At 43.9% G+C, this 20,877-nt stretch overlaps 1 protein-coding gene across 10 annotated transcripts in view; it reads right to left on the bottom strand.

Moving 5' to 3' along the window:
* PER2 (period circadian regulator 2) overlaps positions 1 to 16,024 on the bottom strand; it is a 46,777-nt gene extending 30,753 nt beyond the window's left edge. The window contains exons 1-4 of one of the 10 annotated variants that reach the window (XM_030280764.4): positions 15,892 to 16,024; positions 8,623 to 8,679; positions 7,695 to 7,758; positions 5,775 to 5,838 (exon numbers count right to left, since the gene is read on the bottom strand). The gene's annotated coding sequence lies outside the window, so the exon portion shown is untranslated. Of the gene's footprint in view, positions 1 to 5,585; positions 5,753 to 5,774; positions 5,839 to 7,694; positions 7,759 to 8,622; positions 8,680 to 15,248; positions 15,388 to 15,582; positions 15,718 to 15,891 lie in introns of those variants that run through there. The other 9 variants (XM_041717998.2, XM_041717996.2, XM_030280761.4 and 6 more) reach the window with 9 other exon arrangements.
* Positions 16,025 to 20,877: the final 4,853 nt, after the last annotated feature.

Raw genomic sequence — 20,877 nt, 5'->3', positions numbered from 1 at the left:
ATTTAGGTATTTAAGAAAATACTGTAATGGAAAACATTTACAACAGTAATTTAAAACACACCATGATTCAACTCCCCTCAAAGCAACACCACATGGAAGCTATTTTCTTACCCTCCTAACTGATGTTTTTCCAAGCATTTTACATTTATTTTGCATTTTCCAGAAAACACTACTTGTCTCCTCATTTGGTCAAAATAATATGCAAGATAGCTGCTTTCATTTAAAAGTACAGTTTAAGGACATTCACTTAAGCTATCAGTAATGGTATAAAGATAGAAATAATTTTCTTTCCTTACAAGTTTATTCACAAGTGAATTATAGGTGAATAATTATAGGTGTATATAACTCGCAAGTGAATTATATTATTATTGGTGATAATAGAAAAATGCCTTTCAGTAGAGTAAAATATACTTTTTCCTTCTGCAGGTATCCCCTTCAGGTATTTTAATGCAGATAGAACAGACCTCCTGTGATGCTGCTGTATTGAACACTTCACCCAGGCACTGAATTACCCCTCAGGAGCTCGGACAGTTTTTTCCTAGGACTAAGGTTAACCACTTCTGTCTTGAAAATTACATAACCAGAGCATGCGATGAAAGAGTATTTGCTCTGAGATGAAACTGCAGGATTATGTCACAATGGCACATTCTCTGGTGGCCAATGATTAACTGGGTCAGATAGTTCATCTCGGATTTGATCTCTGTGCCAGAAGGAGCTGACACTTCCCTTGCCCTGCCGGGGACACTCGGTGAGTGGCCACACGCTGTCCGTGAGCCCAGGGCTGCAGGGCAGGGGTGGGACAGGCACCAAACCCACCCGGAGAGCCCACCCGGAACGTGGCATGGGCCATGAGCCCAGGGCTGCAGGGCAGGGCCGAGCTCAGCCAGCCTGGCTGGGTGGGACGGGCACCAAACCCACCCAGAGAGCCACACGGAACGTGGCATGGGCCATGAGCCCAGGGCTGCAGGGCAGGGCCGAGCTCAGCCAGCCTGGCTGGGTGGGACGGGCACCAAACCCACCCAGAGCCCACACGGAACGTGGCATGGGCAATTCCTGCACGGACACACCGCCTGCACTGCACGGGCAGGAGCGTCCTAGAAAGGTGTAGGATTGAGCCCTCTTCTGACCCAGACATGGGGCAACAGAGAGGAATTTTAAACACTTTTATTCCATTTTCAGTCTCGTGAGAAGGGTGATGTTATAATTCACACCATCACAATCAGAAGTCAACTATTTCCTAATTACAATACATTATAAACGCTTCTTGGCCTTTCAGCTGTAGTCACACTATGTTGTAAATGTTTTAAAGCTAGTAATCTAAAATTACTTCTCATGAGTCCCACTACAATGCATCTTTCTTAGTTCTGTTTCTCTAAAATATTTAGCCTTATTTGTAAAGCCATCTTGTAGAATTCTCTACAAATTTGTTTTCACATAAATGTGTTGATCCCTTTGCACCCAGGGGATGCTCTTCCCACTGCTGTGCAGATCAGAGCACGTCTGCTTAAGTAACTGCAGCCACTCTCAAAAGCCATTTCCCACATGTCATTTATCCTGTTACTTCTCAGAGGACACCAAGGTTGTAAATCTCTATGGAGAGTTCCATGAGTGAAGGTAATTAACCCCATCATGATTCAAATGAAGCTTTAAGAAAAAAGACACTCACAGCATTGCCTTAAAGGAGGTCTGAGGTGCACAAATGTAAGGCAAGATCTACAATTTCTCACTGTATATTCTGTACCCAAGTTTGGAGTTTCTTCCTATTTTCCTGACAAAATGATACTTAGAAAGAGCTTTAGATACATGAGAAAAAATACTGCCATAATCAAAACACTACTGGCTGTTAGGAAATCATATGTTTTCTTTAGAGATAGGGGGAAAGAGCTCTCACAAAATAAAAAACTAAAAAAACCCCAACTTTGTGCTGCTATATTTACTCCTATAAAGAAAACTATGTAAATCACTACTGATAGGTTTATAAGCATGAACTACCAAAGACAGACTCTCAGAATAGCCCTAAATTCTCTGAAGGCAGTTAGCCCAATATAGCAGTAATGCAGTATTAGTAAAATTGTGCTATTTATAGGAAGAGCAATGACTGTGCCACAGCTTTCCTACTCTGATGTAAGTATTTTGTGGTTTAGTCTTTAGGCACAAGAAGCCTCCTGAATTCTCATGCCAGAGAGGATTACATGTGCTGTAGTATTTCCAGCCATGAGAACTGTTCATAAATATTTTTTTTGACACAACCTTTCTTTGGAAAGTTATTTTCCCAAAGTATTTTCTGTAATCTTTGGAAGTCTAAGAGGCAATGAAAATGTGCCATAGCTAGCATGTAGAGTCTTACAGTTTGAAATTCTGAGTTGTTAAACCACTGGTGAGTAATTTTTTCCACCTCCAAATATCATCTCCTCCCTTCTTTCCATGACACTCAGACTAGCTTCTGCCAGGTATCTGTAGGAAACTTCAGCAGTGTTTCCTGAGGGGGGAGAGAATCGTCCCCAAAATAAATAAATAAATCAATCTGTATGCTATCCAATAACTATTGAGGAATTTCCTGTAACTCCTGAAACAACAGTTGATTGATTTAATGACAGTCACTGTTTAAAAAAACATTTTTATTTTAAGGAATGAGTACAAATTAAGACAGTCACCAACAGAAATGAAATAGACACTGACCCTTAGGAGACACTATGTGAACTTTTTTCCTCTTGATACCTGGCAGAAATTTGTGTCAAGAAGCAGCTCAGTCGTGTTAGTTCTGGTTCTAACTAACAACATGCCACAACTTCTGCAGCTTTTACACAACTAATAACTACATTATAGTGACTACAATTTAGATCACAAGGACAATCAAACCAGAAAAAAAAAAAAAAACAACAAACATAGTATTTGAGTAATGGAGAAAACACAAGTTTGTCATCTTTAAGGGTATGTTTCAAAAAGAACTGGCTCAGTTTGGGCTGGAATGGTTTTCTTAGGCAAGACTAGAAGATTAACGTCACTGAAAGTCAGTCTTGCACAAAATTTCTTCAGTTTCTCAATCTCAAAAGCCTCAGTGCCAGAGGCACATACCAGAGTAAGGAATACAGGAAGAGTAAAGAGGAAGGAACAAGAAAAATATTATTATAAACTTGCAAGAGCTTCTGAAGAAAGGGAACCCTTCCTAAAACAAGACTTTACCTCTTTGGGGGAATCTTGGTGATTTTTAAATTTATAATGTGATGTTAATATATGCCCTAACTTTGGAGATATTTTTTTAGAAGAGATAGGAGTAACTGTGAAAAAACAGGCTGCCAATAACCCTCCACTATGCTCTGCAATTTATATAAGAAGTGATGCAGCTGGCCAGGCTTCACTCTGAGCAGAGCAAGAGCTTTAAGTGGAACATCTGCATGCAGACACCAGCACTGCGAGAACACTTCAGGAGCACAGACGGTCAGACAGCACAAAGGGATTAATTATCTTTGAAACTAATCTCAGGGAAAATGACACAATAAATTGCACATATTCATCCCACTCACATGCTTGAATGAATTCCCAATCACTAACCAAACAACACTGGAAGGCAAAAGCTTGCATGTTTTCCCAGTCTGAGGTTCTCTCTTGTTACCAGTTTGAGGAAGGTAATTACATCCCATACCAAGTTCAGTAAGCATCACAACATGGAAACATGAAGAGCTCTTTTAGGCTTGATATTGAAAGAAGACAGGCTTTTCTTTATTTTCTGCTCCATCTTCTAAACTTTTAAGGGATGTCTATTTTGACTCTATAAATAGAAACTTTTTAAAAATTAAACTGGCACCAGCTAAGCCTGATTTTAGAGCAGCTAGCTCAAAAACCCCAATTCTATTCCCTCTAGCAAAGACTAGAGCTCTCCAAGATCCTGATGCAGTGTGTGAAAAGCACCATGATTCCACTGAGCACTAAGGACAAATGTAGGCATTGATTTGCCAGGTTAGATATGCAGCAAAGGTCTGCTGGTTATTCATTACCTACAGTTGCTCCTTTATTCTGCAGTAAGACAAAGGAAACAGCCTGAACTTGAACGTCACCAAAAAAACACACACCAAAATACGTATGGTCAAATGCTGAAAGTAATTGAGCTTGTTTGTGAAAAACACCCTTAAGAAGGGTTGTAGAACACCAAGGAGGCAGATTTCTTCTGAAACAATAACTTTAAACCCAAAAATCTTGTTTCGGCACAGACCTGGTTATATTCAAAGAACAGATTTTTCCAGATTGTTTTTTCACACAAAAAACTATTGTGTTTAGTACTGGCATATAAAGGATGAGAAACTAACAACCCAGAGTCAAAATTATCCAATTCAAGAACTGAGTAATAGGCAAACATCTCATTATTTGAGTCTAAATTCGCAACTACTATCAACGTACCAATATTCCCAAAAAAAGGAAGAGCCACACTACATTTTATGCCTATAGACATGTGAATATTCAGGTACTCTTAACTGTACTAGAACCTATAGGAGACATTCCTAATGGATTAAATTTTACTGAAGATCTTGTCAACAAGAAAGGTTTCCAAATGTCTTCTGGATTTTTTGCTTAGCAAATCTATAGAAGTTTTCTTATTTAGATGACAAATAACTAGAAAGGGTTTAGTCAGATCATGCAATTCTAGATATGACTGAAAATTAACATCTACAATGAATGCATTCTCTCTGTGCAATTAGACAATAATTAAATGCTTAGGAGTTAAAAAACGTTAAGAGAAAATGTTGGAAAACAACTTCACCAACATTGAGAGCTTTGTGTTTTCCTGGCAAGCAATTAACAGGATACCTTCACTAGGACTTTTCTAGGAAGGGGGAAGGAAAAAGATGGCAATATTCTCAGATTATAGGAAACCATAACAAAGATGCTCAATAATTTCTTGCAAGATCTTTTTACTTAAAAAAAGGAAATTTTTTTACTAGATTACTTAACTCACTCCAGGTAATCATGAACAAGTTTTGCTCTTTTTCTAAACAAGCAATGAGATGTCAGTGTCAATAAAATTATCAACCTCTAGTATACCACAAATGTTCCCATAAAATCTGAATTTCACAATATTAATTTCACAACTTTTTGATCAGGATTCACCTTTCAGCTCAAGAAAATCCTGAACACAAGACTCTTATTTGCCTTATAAGGGTCATCTTCATTAACTACTGCTTTCAGCTGCCACTTTTCAAAGGGAACTGATCAAGACAAAGCCTTGTTCCAGAACGATCCAAGTGCCACCCTGAATTTATAGCAGCACCTACACAGGAAGAAGTCAGCATCAGATCAGGGCCCTGGCATCCACAGTGAGGATGCTTCCAGCTACATTGTTTCCTTGCTGAAGAAACTCAAACCTGAATTTAAGAATAAGGTTTAAGGCTAAAAAATGCTTTAGCTTCAAATAAGGTAACTCCCAGTTTATAACCAAAATATTGTTCTGAATGAGTACATATATATGACTGAAACCCCAGCTTAAAGATAACAAACAGAGAACAATATATTTTCTGCATAAGCTCTAGAGGAGCAGGAGGGGAAGCATCTTTCTACTAGTATGAATCATAATAATTACATGTGTTTCTTACCTGTTTGTTCTATGAAAAGGTGGCAAAAGTGTTTATCAAGCTCCCTCCCAGCTAGCATCAAAAGCATGAGGTGCCTAGGTCCAGAGTCTCTCACATGCATTTAATTCTTGTCTCATCCTCTTCTACTGGAAATCTTTGACCATTACAGAGTCCGGACACCTCTATAACTATAAAATATAAAAGAAATACCTGGGCCCCCCAACAGTGTCCTCTTCAAACAGATACCAGAGAGATGCTCACAGCTATGTCACTCCTATGTAGATAAATGTTGGTTAAACATGAAACTGTCATACAGCAAAGGAAGAAGACACAAATTTGCATTTTAAACACTCTTGCTCTGATATAAGGTATTAAAGAGTTTTAAAGTGCATGTTCTGCACTAGATGAAATAACATTAGGATTCACAATCAGAGTGGTATTACACTATGTACAGTCTGCACAGGCTAACACAGCCACTCGGAACACAGGGCTGGCCTCCCCAGCAGGGCACAGAGCCAAATGCCTGATGTGGTCAGCAGGAGCTCCAAGTGCTCATCAAGTTTTGGTTGCAATATAATTTTATTGCTCTCTGTCACAGTAGGATTGGTAAGAGCATTAAAGATTTTACCAGGCAGCTACAAAATTTCAATTCACACAATGACTGAGATCAAAAGAGACTTCTGGAGGTACCTTGTCCAACTCCCTATTCATGCAGTCACCTAAGAGCAGGCTGCTCCGGACCAAGAGATGACTTTTGGCTATCTCCAAAAGTGGATATTCCACAGTCTCTCTGGGCAATCTGTTCCAGTTCTCGCTCACTCACACTCTCAAAAAAGTGTTTCTTTAAGGCCAGAAGTCTGTACTAACAAAGCCCATTAACATTATTATTCTTCCTAATAAAAAGTTTCTCAAGAGAGACACTGGGAATTTTGATGAAAAACAAAAAAACTGAAAGTTCTTCTAGGAAATCTAGGAAACTAAGTCTCTTGATGCATGCCACTGCCATGTGGCACAAATAAATGGTATAAAGAAATCAGAAGTTCAGAAGACCAACATTTGTGTGGCAGACAATTACATCATTCTAAGTGCTTCATCTGAAAACGCAGAAGAAATGTTTGGAACAGTGTTCAAATCCCAAGCTAACCACTCTGGAAGACAGCCATGCTAACATTCCTTAATTTAACAGGCTGCACGCCTACCAACTGTTCAAAGTACATTTGTGCTGGCCAGACTAAAGGAAGAATTTATTCACAACATTCCATCCTGCGTGACATCACGAAGCCAATACAAGTTCTAAAATACTCAAATTACAATATAAACCTGTATGCACTGGTTATTTAAATGTTTTGCTTCTGTTTTTATAAACTGATAATACAGGATTTAAATTATAGGCCTTATCTCTGACCACAAGAAGTGTTAGAAATTGCTGTAGCCAGAACTACTTGCAGATTTCGCAGTTTTTAGCCTGAACACTGAAAACGTGGAATGTCTTTCAGCAACAGTTAAATCCTTATTTAAAGACAGCTCTTGCAATTCCTTTACACTAACTCAACTCCCTGTAAAATTTCAATTTAAAAAAAAAGTTAAAAAGGTATTCAGAAGTCCAAGTTTGAAGATATACTCACACTGGCAGCATGTACCACTTTAATTGTGTATCATATTAGTTTCATGTATTTAACATATTTAAGAAGACATTAAAACATTAAGAAAGAATAGCCCTTGTAAGCTACTAAAAATTCTCCTGATAAGTCTTTCTACAATTTAACGGAAAGTAAGACAAATCTACACCAACAGGATTTTTATCTGAAACAAAATGCCTGGTTTGAGTGACTTGTATTTAAACAGTCTGAACAGAATTAGAGGCAGCCAGTTTTACCTGTTTTATATTATTTTTCAGAGGAAATACACAGGTGATCGAGTATGCCCAAGTCCCAAAACACTAAGAGTTCATCTACAGATGGCATCTCCAGTAAAGTGTTTTCCACAGAAGGAAGTCTAATTTGTTCAGTTCACAAAGAAGACAGAACCTGTGACATTTCCTCATTTCCTTCCATACTGACATATCTCTATTCTAAGCACAGAAGACTTCAAATATTATCAAGAAGTGAAAACCCTGCTGTAGGAACACACCTGTGATACGGGAGGCAAACCAAGTTGAACCAGGTTCACTTTCTGCAGAAAACTGGAGTCACACCTGCAGCATTAAAAAGTCAGCTTTTAGAACCTATTCAGATCATATATTCCAGCTATAGAACAACAGGATTGTTTGGTTTTTTTTCTCAATTATTTAGACCGAACAGACATTGTAGAGTTAATGCTCAGAATCTCAGTTACAATTCAATCTGTATTGCAATATTACAGTACTATCTGGATCAGCTGTCTTTCCTATCTAGGACCAGTAGTGTGGCATCATTAGATCACAATTAATGAAAGCACATTATAAATTTTCTTCACATCACAGATTACATTTCTACACCATTCTCCTTTAATTATGCTTCCCTCTTTGGCTCCAATAACAATCAACTTTCCTTTATTTTCAAAGCAGAGCAGAACTGACCAAATATTACTGTTGTAAGTTATGAATGACTTTTTTAAATTCAGGTTAGGAGCATAATATTTTCCCTTTTCTTCCTGAGCTATCATCCTGATTATCCAAGTAACACTAGGTACTTGGTTTTCTGGACCCCAAAATTTTCCTCATAATTGAAAGAACCTTAACACCTGCAAAAGCAATGAAAAAGATGGAAGTTATTAATAAACACCTGCACAGGAAACAGCGCAGATGCAGCACTTGATACTGACACTACACTAAATTCCAGTTTCATAATGATTTAGAGAAGCCATAGCATGTACTTCATGATTTGTGCAACATGTCTTTGGAAATGTAAAGCCCTGAAGATCCTTATTTTTGGGCATTCTGACACTGCATTTCAAAGGAAGTACACAAAAGAGCAATAACAAAAATCACAGAGACACCTCCCACACTCCCGAGTTCAGAGTCATTAAGAAAGAACTGATATCACAAATCACCTTCTTGGGTATGGCATAAAACACTCACCTCAATGAATGTACTAATCATGGTCTTTCCAAATCTTAAAGTGTCATCAGCATATTCCTATTAAAAAAAGGAAAAAAGTATATCAGGTTTTGTAAGCAAGATACAAGTTTATTATAAAAGATAAATCAAATCCATTTCATAACGCAATAGAAGTGAAATTATGCAAAATTTGTCCTCCACAGGTGAAGAACAATTATAAAGACTACAAATACAAGATGAGAGGAAATGAAACAAAATTTTACTGGTAAAAGTAGTTATTATTGTAACCTAACTTCTACATTGGTTCCTTGAGCAATGCCCAGAATAACTACCCACTGAAATCTGCTCCCTTTATAAACATAAGAAACCACCCCAAATTCTCATTTCTGCCAGACTAGAAAAAACAGCGTATTTTACCCTTGCAGGTAAGAATTCCTTGTGCTGATAAACCCACCAATGTGCTCAAGACTCCATAATGGATCTGAACTGATCCCCAAGAGCAAACAGAAACTGTCTCTCAAATTTATACTTCAATCTTGAATAAGAGACTTGGCGCAGAGCCAACTTTAATTGCCAACAGGTTGGGTATTTGCCATTAAAAAATCTAAAGAGCAGCCTGTGCTGAGACATCTTGTAGAGACACTAAACACTATCTCCTTCACATACCCCATACTGTTTTCTAGACATCCTTCTTTACAGCTTCCAGTCTTAAAAAAAGGTGCCTTCTTAAAGGTACATAAAATTATTTGCATGCAGTGTGGATTTTAGAAAACATCTTATTTTCTCTGTAACCAGAAAATGCCACTGTCTTCCCAAGTGGAACTGGAGAGACAATTACGTACAACATCAATAGTCAGAACTCTTAACTCTTGCATGTCAACTTTTGCCCCTTTAAGAAAAAAATGAGAAAAATTCTACATTTAAGGTTGCCAAGTGTTGTTACAGAAAGGAGAGAAAAATTATAATATCCCGCCATGCAGTCATGTATTTCACCTTTATTACAGGTGAAATTAGATTTTAAAGTATCTTAATACGATACATCAACTTTAGTATTTGTTGACATCCCCATTAAGCAATATATTTGCATAACTACTACTCCTCTCCTTTAAGAAAAAGGACATACTTTCACCCATTTACTGTAGTTCTAGGCTAATGCTGCTCTTCAGACATTGCTGTGGTTCACAACCTATTCAACATTTCAGTCAGAAGCAAAGTCCCCTTCTGGAAGATGCTGTGCCAAATAAATCCTTGCCCCCATCACATTAACAATCCACTCCAAAGTGCAGCAACCTAACAAACACCATGTACCTGTCCTAGGAGTTGGATGTATTAGTACTCAAGTCGCAGGAGAACCATGGCAGAGATGTAACTGAAATCAAGTAAGTGCTTTTATACACTGAAGATCTTTGTACAATTAAAGAAGCTAAGCAGAAACATGAAAGTACATGTAATAAGGTCAAGCACAAAAACTGTACTAAGATACAAAAGCTGCAAGGAATAGGGAGGATAGGAAGTGAAACCAAGAAGAAAGACAAGTACTAGACATCCTCACCACTTCATCTTGTCTCCCTAAGCTTCAATTACAATAAATTGCAGGTGTTATTTAACACTGAATTGCCTCTGTTTCAGGACAGGATGTTAGAAAGTCAATGTAGCTTTGGTTCTACTTTTTAAAAGTCAGTTCTACTTTTAAAAAAACTCATCTATACAAGGAAATCTCTGCCCATCTCTAACTATTCTACCTATAAGAAAAATTAAGTGTTAAGAATTACCATGGTATGCTCAAAAATAGTTGGAAGCAAAACAAAAGTCTTTCCCAGACATTTTGGCATACAGATGAAGTTTTTTTTCCCAGCACCAAATCCTGTCAGGATCAACACTGGCACTGCTTGTACTGAACTTCTGCAGAATCTCCTCATCCTCTTGCCCCAAGAAATGCTTTCTGTATATTTCATGTTTCATGTAAACAGCATCTTGAGTCACTACTCCTTCAGCATCCTCAATAAAATTTTCCTTCCTATTGGGAGAAAATTAAGGAAAAATGAAAACCGTATTCCATGCTTATATATGTTGTGGAAGGTAAATTTAGCCTCACTTCTCATTGTGTTCTACAAGCAAAGTTGTCTACATCGGACTACCAAAATCATAAGAGAACTCATAAGGCTCCTCTAGGACTACCACACACTACTTCAGCAGCAGCAGATCACCAGAACGTCTGTACAAAAACTGTCACATACACAAATTCTCATAACTTCCCTTTCGTACGTGGATAAGCAGGAAAAAAGTGCACTTCAGAAGCACTGCCTGGGCAGATCACAAGAAACTCTTGTTTCTTGTGTATTGCTGCTGTCCCTTGGTAACTCCTCACGAGGGACAGAGACCCAAGTAAGAGGATTCCGTGGTGGAGCAAACCCAGTGCAGCCATTGGGATAAAGATCCCATCTACACCTGAAGGTACCAGCAGTGCAAAGCACAGGCCCAGCGCCTGCCCGTGTCCCAGCAGCGCTGGCAGGCAGAGCAGCAGCAGGCTGTAGGGATGTGCCTGGGGCTGTGCTGAGCCGCTCAGCAGCACAGCAATCCCGGCAGGACACCCCGGCAGAGCAGCAGCAGGCTGTAGGGACGTGCCTGGTGCTGTGCAGGTGTACCAGCAGTGCAAAGCACAGGCCCAGAGCCTGCCCGTGACCCAGCAGCGCTGGCAGGCACAGCAGCAGCAGCAGGCTGCAGGAGCGTGCCTGGGGCTGTGCAGGTGTACCAGCAGTGCAAAGCACAGGCCCAGGCTGCTGCTCTGCCCGTGTCCCAGCAGCGCTGGCAGGCAGAGCAGCAGCAGGCTGCAGGGATGTGCCTGGGGCTGTGCTGAGCCGCTCAGCAGCGCAGCAATCCCGCACGGACACCCCGGCAGAGCAGCAGCAGGCTGCAGGGACGTGCCTGGGGCTGTGCTAAGCCGCTCAGCAGCACAGCAATCCCGGCAGGACACCCCGGCAGAGCAGCAGCAGGCTGCAGGGACGTGCCTGGGGCTGTGCTGAGCCGCTCAGCAGCGCTGGCAGGCAGAGCAGCAGCAGGCTGCAGGGACGTGCCTGGTGCTGTGCTGAGCCACTCAGCAGCGCAGCAATCCCGGCAGGACACCCCGGCAGAGCAGCAGCAGGCTGTAGGGATGTGCCTGGGGCTGTGCTGAGCCGCTCAGCAGCGCAGCAATCCCGGCAGGACACCCCGGCAGGCGCGGTCCCATGTGTTCGGTGCCTGCCTACTACACACGGCTGCTGGCTCCCGGCAGAGCCACTGCAGAGATCTCCACTCGCTTCACAGACACTCAAATCATCCCACTCTTCCTCATTCTGGTCGTCTCCACCGCACTATTTCACAAAAGGAGCTTGGGGCCGCAAGAAATCCCAGCAAGAGATAGCAAAACTATCACCCTCTGAACTGTGGCTTTGACTGCTACCTTCTCTTTTCCCATGTCCTTTAAACATATTTCACAAAAAGAAGTCTAAAAAGAAGCACCCTAATCCCCTCACAAACAAAGCCCTAAGTGTCAGAAGGCAGAGCTCTACAAGCAAAGGGAATGTAACTTTTTAAAAGTCAGTTCTACTTAAAGAAAGCCTTCTGCACCAACAACAACCAACAATATTCCAGTCTGACCCCACAGCAGGGTTTAAGTTTGAGGCAGCAGTTAAAGCAGGAAAGCAGACAGACACTTTCTACACAGGACACAAAACAGCAGCAGCATTACTTTCAAACCAACGCTTTCTGCACCCAACTTCATCCATAACCTAAAGAATGAGTAAAAGCCCTTTTGAGTAGCACAACAATATCACAAAGAATAATACTGGTATTAATTGACTCTTTTGCTGTTCAGTGCTTGACAAGCTAAGTTAACATAATGAATATTTAAGCAGTTTAAAACTTGCACTACAGGGATGTAACTGAATGGGGAAAGTATGAATACAGTAAGATAATCCAGTTAAAAATCTCAATAATCCCCATCCTTACAGAGGAATTCTAGGCCATGCAATCAAAACTGGAGACAAAAACTCCTTCTCAGAAACACCTGATTATCTAATAATTATAATGTGGTAATGTTATGAGTATAATACAGTGTCTACAGGACACTCATGCCAGCTATTACACAAGGCCTTGCTAAGAACATGACGTTCCTTTTAACATAGGCCAGCCATAGCAACCCTATGGAAAACACTGCAGTTGATCTAGACTAGTGATAATTTACTTGTTCTACTGGCTACGCGTAATCTTCTTGCTTTTAAACCGTAACAAATATACCTCATCCCATGGTAACTTGCTCATTTCCTTATTCTTTCAGAGGTGATTTTTTTTTTAATGCAATAAAAGATTTTTTTAATGCAGTAAAGCATATTCTAATACTGTAAAGATGTTAGAGAAATAAGGGTGTGGCAAGAACCCAGGAAAAAGAAAACTGTTTATCAGTCTGTATCTAAGCCAAACACTTCCTGGTTATAATAAATGTCTGAAGTAGAAGAAACATCCAGAACTCTACTGCCAATCACTTTCCCCACTTCACTCTATTCTCATACTTTGAGACTAAACTCCATCAATATCTCAGTTTACTAAAAAAGCTTATTACTGTAAGAGCATATTGTTCAAGGAGAGGTTCAAGGAAGTTCATCAAGTAAACTGTGTTGTTACACACTTTAGTCTAATGACTGGAGGAAGAGAAAGCAGAGAAGGTACTAAGCCAAGAATATGCTGGCTCTTCAATGCCTTTATGTGGAAATCTAAAATGAATAAGAGAAAACTGTAAAAATGAGGATTACTTAGATTTTCACCGACAGAATTTGTTTGCTAAAATGAGTATTTGTCCATTGGTGGGACTATAACAAGTCCCACCAATGGACAAATAAACAAAAATTCCAGCAAAACCATGCAGTCTTTGAATTATAAATGAAACAAAAAAACCTTGCCAAATCTGAAGAAGTGCACAAAAGCAAAAACCTGCTTCCTGCTTTTCATCTTTGCCTTCTGAACTACATTAAGCCAAACCACTTCTTCAAAGGATAGACAATCCTCTTTCACTGTAGTGAAAGACACACATTTATGACACCCAACTCAAATATCTTCTTTCTACCTTGAAATACACACTTGAAATGGCCAAAACCTCAAAAAAACCTGAAGGTTTTGGTTGACTTTTCTTCTTCTACTCCAGGCCAAAGGCCATCTCCTTTCTTCTGTGTGTTACTAGTGAGGTGAGCAACCTCCACAGTTCAGAATCAGGACTCCACACCTCAGGACAGTGTCGTCATCACAAGACTAACATCTAGTTTTGTATGGAGCAAGGACACAGTCCAGTCCTACAGTGAAACTTCCCCACTCTGCAGAAATCATGCAAGTTTCAAAGACAAAGGCAAAACAGAAAGAACATAAAAGCACTCAAACATGTACAAGCATAAGCAAGGAACTTGATGTTACAGTACAACAATGTGGGCACTCTCCCTAACACCAATCAAACTGTGGCTGAAACAATACTGGCAACTTGGAAGGTTTTCTCACCATACTAATCAGGGTTTTACTCTACTTCTGACTTGATATATACTCTTACCACTAGAATCACTAGAGAATTTCCACTTCCTTCCCTTTCCTTGTGATAAATACTCAATCTCAGATGTCCAAGACAATAAATATCAAAGTCTTGCATTTGGAAAAGAAAGACACGAGCTTATAAGGAAGATGGAGAAAGACTTATTAGGGCATGTGGTGACAGAATGAAAGACAGTGGTTTGAAACTGCAAGAGGGTAGATTTAGATTGGGCATATGGACAAAACAGTTGGACTTAAGGATCTCAGAGATCTTTACCATTCTTAATGAGTCTGTTTCTTTGATCTGAATCAGTGCACTGTCTCAGCCAAGTTACTTTTTCACTGGAATACACTTGTGCAGCACAGTAGTTTCCCAAGTACCTGGGACCTCATACCAACCTCCTGTGAGGCCTTTTTAAGCTCCTATGGTACACAGAGAAATGCTGTCCCTTTATTAAATGCTTACCCTATTACGAAAAGTCAAATGTAAAGCGTCAGCTTGATTGTTACCACGCTGCTCACCAATTTGCATGAAACTGTACTTACATAAAGGGTTTTGTAATCATGCATGTAATACTATGCACTAATGTGAACAGCAGCACAACCACACGTCTCAAGGAACAGAGTGTCCTTACAGCTACAGGCAACACAAAAATCAAATGGACAGCACCTGTTGCCTACTCTACCTGTAGCTCACACATCTCAGCGGCGCTGAGATTCTGTTCCTCACTGCGCACAGCTCCTCCCGCGGAGCTGCCCGCCCGGCCGGCGGGAGCCGGCTCGGTCCCCCCGCCCTGCCGCCCAGCGCCCCGGGGGACGCGCGTTCCCCGCCGGTTCCCCCGCTCCGCGCCCACCGCACGGACGTGGCCGCAGCCCGCGGCCGGCAGGGACAGCGGAGCGGAGCCCCGCCAGGGACCGGGGCCGGCCCCGCCGCCTCCTCCCACGCTCCGGGCCGGGGCCAGCGCCGCCCCCGCTGCGCCCCTGCCCGGCCGCCCCCCGGAGAGCCCAGCTGCCGTCCCGGCCCCGCGGAGCCCCCGCTCCCGGACGGGCGGGGGCCGTGCCGCACTCAGCCCCGCACCCCGCCCCGGGAAGCGACTCACGGCCGGCCGCCGCTTCCCTCGCTGCGGTTTCACGGGGAGCGGGGGAGGCGTGTCACAGCCGCCGTTCCGAGGGAGCCCCGCGTGCCCCCTCCCCGGCGGGCCGGGGCCGGCAGCGGGACAGACCCCGCGGAACGGGAGCGCCCCGCGCGCGCAGCGTCCCGGCAACGGGAGAGCCCCGGCGCGAGGGTTACGTAACCTCGGCCCGGCGGGCGGGGGAGGCGGGAGAGCTCCCGTGCCCCCCGCGACCGCCGCTCGCCGCCCCCTCCCGCCGCTCCCCGCGGGTCCCCCGGCCCCTTCGGGCGGCGCGGAGCGCGCCCGGCGGGCCCCCACTCACCGCGCGCGGCGCGTCCCGCCGGCCCGGCGCGTCCCGGCTCGGGCTTCATACGGGCAGAAACGTGACCGGCCGCCGCGCGCCCGCCCCGGCCGCGCTCCCATTGGCCGCGGCCGCCTGACGCCAGCGGGACGCGCGGGCGGAGGCGGGGCGCGCGCCGCTGCCATTGGCAGCGCGGGCCGCCGCTCACTTTACATAAGCCTCACGTGTGGCACCATGTTTCCACCGACAGCCGCGGCCGCCTCCCGAGACTTCCCCGCCGCCGGCCCGCCCCTCCCCTCCCCCTCGCCCCCGCCACCGGGGCGCACTCACCGCCGGCCCTTCGCCGCCTCCCGCCGAAGCCGCGGTAGCTCCGTTCGCCTCCGCCCGCCGCCACCGCCGCTACGGGACCGCCGGCCCGAGGATGGATTGGGGGGCGGCGGTCACGTGACGCCCCGGGGGAGCGCGGCTCCGCCCCCGCCCGCTCGGAGCCGCGCGTGACGTGTCGCGGGCGCGCGCGCGCGGGCAGAGACCGTTGGCGGCCGAGCCCGGAGCGGGCCCGGCCTGAGGGCGGCGGGGCGGCCCGGGGGTCACCCTGGGATGGCCACCCTGGGATGGTCACCCTGGGATGGTCACCCTGCCGGGGCCAGCCCGCGGGGGCCTGCCTGGCATGGTCACCCTGCCGGGGTCAGCCCGCGGGGGCCAGCCTGGCATGGTCACCCTGCCGGGGTCACCCTGCCGGAGCCAGCCCGCGGGGGTCAGCCTGCCGGGGTCAGCCTGCCGGGGTCACCCTGCCGGGGTCAGCCCGCGGGGGTCAGCCTGGCATGGCCACCCTGCCGGGGCCACCCTGCCGGGGCCACCCTGCCGGGGCCACCCTGCCGGGGTCAGCCTGGGACGATCACCCTGCCGGGGCCAGCCTGGGACGATCACCCTGCCGGGGTCACCCTGCCGGGGTCACCCTGCCGGGGTCACCCGGGGACGGTCACCCTGCCGGGGTCACCCCGCTGGGCTCAGCCTGCCGGCGCTCGCTTGGCTTACATAAGGCAGCAGCGCCCGCCTCCCGTTTCCCGGTGTGCCGCCCGCGCTGGGTGCACGCCCTGAAGTTTCCAAAGTGCCCCCGCGTATTGTTCAGGCGGCGCCGGGTCACAAAGCAAAGGGCAGCGCACCAGAACCTAGGGCTGAGGCTTTCTCCCGCACCGGCCGGCAGCATCAGTCTGAACGACTACAACCATGACTAAACTAAGAATTTCCGAGCCCTTAAACGTATGTACTGTTCTCGGCAACAGTATTTCTGTATGGTGACGCGTTACTATACAATGGCTTTCCATTCCAACTGTTTAAAGAATCGTGTTTAAACACTTCTCTGTTTAAAGAAGTTTTTCAGCTTCTGTTCAAACAAAACATTCAGAGACCATCGACACTTCCCATCTTACAGTAATAATGAATTTAATGAATTCTTACTCATCGGTCACACAGGTTCGCGCTCAGGCGCCTGCACCATCCATCCAACACTGGTGAGAGAACCTGACCAGTTAGTGAGATAATCCTCTGCTGAACACCTCGGCCCTGCTCCAGTCTCCACATCTTCCAAGGCTAAGCAGGGCAATCGGTGAGAAATTCATGTTACTTTTATGCGTATTCTGAGCTTCCTCTGTCTCCACTGTGGTAGATGGCTTTGTAATGCAGGAACAGAGAATGTGCCAAAGCCACATTCGGGCTGACAGCGTTTTACACTCACTGCATGCATGCAGTTGCTCCATAGGATGAAACACCAGACAACCATCAGGGCTTCTACTGTTTATCTGCAAAATGAGGTTAATGCCGCTTCCCTACCTCACTGCGGTGTTAAGGATAAGTCCATTAGGTACACAGATATTTATGCTCTGACTGTTACAGAAACAGCCTGTGAGTAAAGGACTGTGCAGTATTTAACTGCTGGAGAGGAGAGGGGGTGGGCAGCGGAAGCATTAGGACCAGATTCTGCAACTGGATTTGTTGCAATGCACAAGTCAGCTTACCAGGATACCATTCTTAGTTTGCGCTCCTCTGAGGAGTCTAATTTTAAAAATAATCCTAATTAGGCAGTCTTTGTGTAGTTTGGTCAACTTGTTGTTGGTAGGTCTTCACATCCAGAATTTCATTGTATTTTTGTAAGTTCTCTGCTTTAGGGTTAAATGGATGTAGAATAATATTTTTGGTTTCCATGGGATGTTGTTTTTTGTGTTATCTGTCAAAAATACCCATCATCCCTATCTGTGTGCTAAGGGCTTTAGCCTTTTACCACAGACTCCAACTAAGGCACTTCAACCAAAGCAAAATCTTGAGATCCACACTGTCCCACACCCCACCAAATTACAAATATGAGGAGGATGGCAAACCATGGCACTGTGTTAGAGCTAAATGAGTTCCCAGGACACACATTCCCCATTGCAGCAGGACATGCCAGTCCTGGCAGAAGAGTAACCCCCACCACCACAAATAGCCAGTACCTTTCCCACCCCAGTAACTACCAGAGGCATTACTTGAGTTCTGCTTATTTTAAAGGGATACTAATCAGCTGTTTCAGTCAAACTTATGGGAATAATTTTTAAGTTCTATTCATACCACCTTTTAGTAGTTACAGCTTTATATTTTATATAGCAAAAAACATGGTAAGCTGTGTTACTCAAAATGTGAATTTGAGTTCAGTCCAAATTCTGCAACTTCCAGAAAATTGGCACAAGATAAATCATGTGTGTAGATACAAATTATTCGAGACATCTCCAATTTGAAATGAGTGCGTGCACATGGCTTCTAAAGGAGTGAATATTGCTATTGACTCATCTACTATGGAATAGAGCAAAATAAAGTTATTGCAAAATTTTATGGGTTCTACATGTTTGTTTTTAAGGTCACTTTGTCTGGTAGGCAGGAGTAAAATACATATATGCACACACAAACGGTTCTAAAGAACACAAAGCTTGTAAGAAAAGCATTAAAATGGTGGTGTTTTTTTCCCCAGCTTTGTTTATTTTGTGTGCGTGTGTGTTCAGTTGTAACTCCTGGAGCATGGCAGAATAAATCACTGCTGTGTTCAGCGAGCCCTGTGTGTGTGTGTGTGTGTGTGTGTGTGTGTGTGTACACCAGGTCCCACACTGGCACTGCCCCAGGCTGGCTCTGCTTCCAGCGCTGCCCGGCTCCCTCCTGCGGCCCCGAAGGAAAATGCCGCTCCTTGGGGGGTTTTCTGTGCAATCCCGCTGCTTCCCACACTTACATCAGTCGTTTTTCAGGCACACACGCAAATGCCAAACCTTTTTCCAGCATATATAAAAAATAGAATTTTTGCTTAACTGAAGCGATTCAGTCTGATAAGCAGCAACGTATTGACAGTATCTACATTTTTAAAGGGGGGAAAAAATCCAAGTCTTCCAATATAAAAAAATAATAGTTTGAGACCACCTGAAAAACTACCTGAGGACTGCTTGCTTGGATTTGCTAAGGAAATAAGGATCCTCTTTTTGAAAAACTGTGCTTCCCTATCCACTTGTAGAAGTCGCCTGTTCAAAGATACTCCACAGCACTGACGGAACTGTGTATTATTTTAAAAAAAATAAAAATCAATACTTTACAGCTGGAGCCCACGTCTAATTCTTCATTTCCTAGTCTTAATTACTCACCATTTACAGTGACGCTGACAGTCATTGATTCTTGCAAAGATCCGGAAAGGCTTTTTTTGCTAATGAGCAAAAGTCGTCACTCTTACTCTCTGTACAGACAAAGGAGGAGGAAAGGAAAAAACCCATTTTACTCATTACCAGTAAATACATGGACAGGTTTTTCTAAAAGCATTGCAGAGTGTAGGAACCAACTGCAACAAATAGACAGCAGTATCATACAGTTTTGAAAATGCTTTGATTAAATGTAAAGGAATGTAAAAAACACGATAAAGAACTTCAACTCAAGCAGCAAGTTCCTGAAATATGCTGCAGTTCAAAATTCCTTTGCACAAGTGTCTGCTTGTCACCAGACAGAAAACCTTTGCTAACAACTTCTGGGGAGTGTAGGTTTTCATTCTGTCCCTATTTTTACTGTTTTCTTACTATTCTTATTAAATTCAGTTTCTCTTGGCAAAGGCAGTGTAATTTTATGTTCCAAATATCTTGAAAAGTGACACATGAAGGAGCCCTGAATTATTTTAGAAGGATACAAATAGAAGGGGTGTAACTCCCCCCACTGTACCTCCATGTGCTTATCCACAAGCCCATGAGCATGATTTTAGAAGCAAACAGCTCAGAGCACTCCAGATCTGAGATCCTGCTGTTTAGTGTGTATCAGCAACTCATTTTCTGCAGTCAGCCACACAGAAAGCTGAATGAAGAGAACTTGAAATTGAATTCACAGTGCTGAATAGGGGTTTAAAGCTTCCTGCATAACTCAGAGTGATAGTTTGTGATTTCACGATCTGCCTAAGGTGATCAAAGTCCTTGCACATCCACCAAGAGGAACAGTCCTACCACCTCCACTGACTTAAAAATCAGTGATTATGCAATTGTACTGGTAGTTAGATTAGGAAACCAGCTTGACTGAAAATATCCCATGAAAGAAGTTTTTGGTTTGATTACATCACAGCTGTGGGAGCACAAAAGCCAAACCAAAACGGGATCAAAGAACATATTTTGAGCTGGAGTGAGACTCCAAGACCAAGAGGAACACCAAATTATAGAGTTAGGCATGTAAAATGAAATTTGCATGTCATTAGATTAGCATAAGAGAGTTAATAAGAGATGCCAGGCAGGAAAGTGCATCCTAATTCCTGCCTACTGTGTTGGATTTAGACATCCTCTTCTGCCCTGAAAGAAAGGGATTACGTCAGGTTGGGCTTCACCATTCAAAAGCATCCAGACATTTATGCCAAAGACAGCTTTCACAGCATTTCTGAGCTGATCTAGCATTTCACTTCCATCAAGGGGTTGGCACCACTGCCACTAAGTACTCATGGCTATGTGGTCTTGACTGTTCCTTTTCCCACTCTACTGCTTCCTTGGCCCCTCAGCAAGCCAGTTCCATTGTTAATCTCTCAGAAAGCTCCTTGGGTTTGTTTCCTGCCTGTAAGCTGCTGAATATTCCTTGGTGAGAAAGTACATTCCCAAGTCCAGATATGGCATGTATAGGGCATTGAAAAGCTCTTTTAAAGGCAGTGAGACTTTCCACAGCTTTTGATACCAGATGCTCATGCCTTTCTGGATCAAATGTGCCCATATTTAGAAGGTGTTCTTGAGACATCCAAATTCTTCAACAGATACCTGAGCATCCAGGCCTAGGACATGGTTCTGTACCTGT

The sequence above is a fragment of the Taeniopygia guttata genome, chromosome 9, assembly GCF_048771995.1.
Source record: "Taeniopygia guttata chromosome 9, bTaeGut7.mat, whole genome shotgun sequence".
Taxonomy (NCBI): Eukaryota; Metazoa; Chordata; class Aves; order Passeriformes; family Estrildidae; genus Taeniopygia; species Taeniopygia guttata.
Note: the sequence above shows the minus strand (reverse complement) of the source record. Positions and strands in the feature narration are given on the sequence as shown.